We start from the raw sequence: 1,795 nt of genomic DNA, 5'->3' as shown, positions 1-1,795 counted from the left end.
TAAAAGTCAAGTTAAAAAAAAAACAAACGTTTACATCTCATTATTTCCAGTTTTTTTTTCCAGATATTAAATAAGAAATTGTAATAAAAAAAAAAAGAAAAAATCTGGAAAAATATTTTTCCAGATCATTTTTTTTATTTATTAAATGAACTTGAAAATGTTTTCATTTTTTTTTTCTCATCGTTCTAAATTTTTTTTCTCCTGTTATGTTGTTTGTTTTTTTATTTAAATATTTAAAAACAAAATTATGTTACATGTAACATATCGATTTTATTATTTGTACGAAATAAATTTTTAATAATAATAATAATAATAATAATAATAATAATAAAAACAAATTTTAAACTTATTGTTTTCTTAATTTTTTTTTTTTTTCGTTTAAATGACCGCCAAATTAAATTTAAACAATTATTATTATTATGGTTGTTGTTGTTGTTGTTGTTTTTATTCGACGATGATAATAATAATAATAATAAATAAATTTATGTTTGTATACACGCGCAACAAAATTTAAATTCGATTCGTTTAAAAATAAAATTTTAATTTTTTTTTTTCGTGGTCATTAAATCCTTTAATAGTTGATTAATTATATTTAAAAAAAAAAGTAGGTTTTTGACCTTCCAGTAGTAGGTACTACCGATACCTTATAATAGGTAGTTTTGCCGCTATTCACACTCTTTTCCTTTTTTTTTTTTACGATTCATTTATCGGAATAATACGATTGAAAAAAAAAAAAAACAGAATTTTAAATAAAATAGTCAATTGTTTTGAGGTCAGACATTTTTTTTTTATTTCTACGATTCGATAAATAAATTAATTAATAAAATTTTATTTTGTTATCAAATAATAATAACAAAATGTTATTATCTATTTATATTATTTATCGATCGATATTATTATTATTATTATTATTATTATTAAAGGATGTGCTACCGAACGGTATTTGATAATGCTTTACTATTAATACAAAATGTCAAAAAAATTTATTATTATTATTATTAATATTATTATTAATTTCATGCAATTTTTTTTTTTTTTTCTAAACTTCTTTAATTGAGCCTAATAATTTACTCTCCCGTTAAATTATTATTATCATTATTATTATTATTATTATTATTATTATTATTATTATCCACATTAAATATTTAATACGGTAAATGTCAAATTTAAACGTTAAAATTATGTTTATTAAAAAGAGTTACCCATCATCATCATTATCATCATTTAAAAAATTAAACATTTCAAAACATTCGTTATTATTATTATTATTATTTTTTCATTATTTAATTTTGTTTCCTTATAAATAATAATAATAATTCTAATAAATTAAAATAATTAAACTGCATATCAATCGCGTTAATGTGAGTATGCATGAGTTAAAATTGCACCGAAAAAATTTTCAATAATATTATTAAATAAATAAATAAATAAAAATATGTATCAGTTATGTAAATGACAAATGTCAAACAATAAGAAAAATATTAAAAATAAAACTGTTCCGTTTGTTTGTTTGTTTGTTTGTTACGTTAAATTTGAACAGGAGAAAAAAAGAAAAAAAAGTTACAACATGGTGAAAACTGTTGATAAATATTTGAAATGTTTTTCTTTTTCTCTCTCTAAAATAAATGTCTACTGCTTGCATGCATGCACGATTACAATTAAATTAAAATTAAATTACCTTTTTCAAATTGATTGATTGATTTCGATTGCCAATCAGGAAAATCAATAAATGTATAATCAAATAATATCCATTTATGTTAATTTTCTGATACCATCATCATCATCATCATCATCA

This window comes from Pediculus humanus, genomic scaffold, assembly GCF_000006295.1.
Source record: "Pediculus humanus corporis 1103172107673 genomic scaffold, whole genome shotgun sequence".
Classification (NCBI taxonomy): domain Eukaryota; kingdom Metazoa; phylum Arthropoda; class Insecta; order Psocodea; family Pediculidae; genus Pediculus; species Pediculus humanus.
This window is presented reverse-complemented; position numbering follows the sequence as displayed.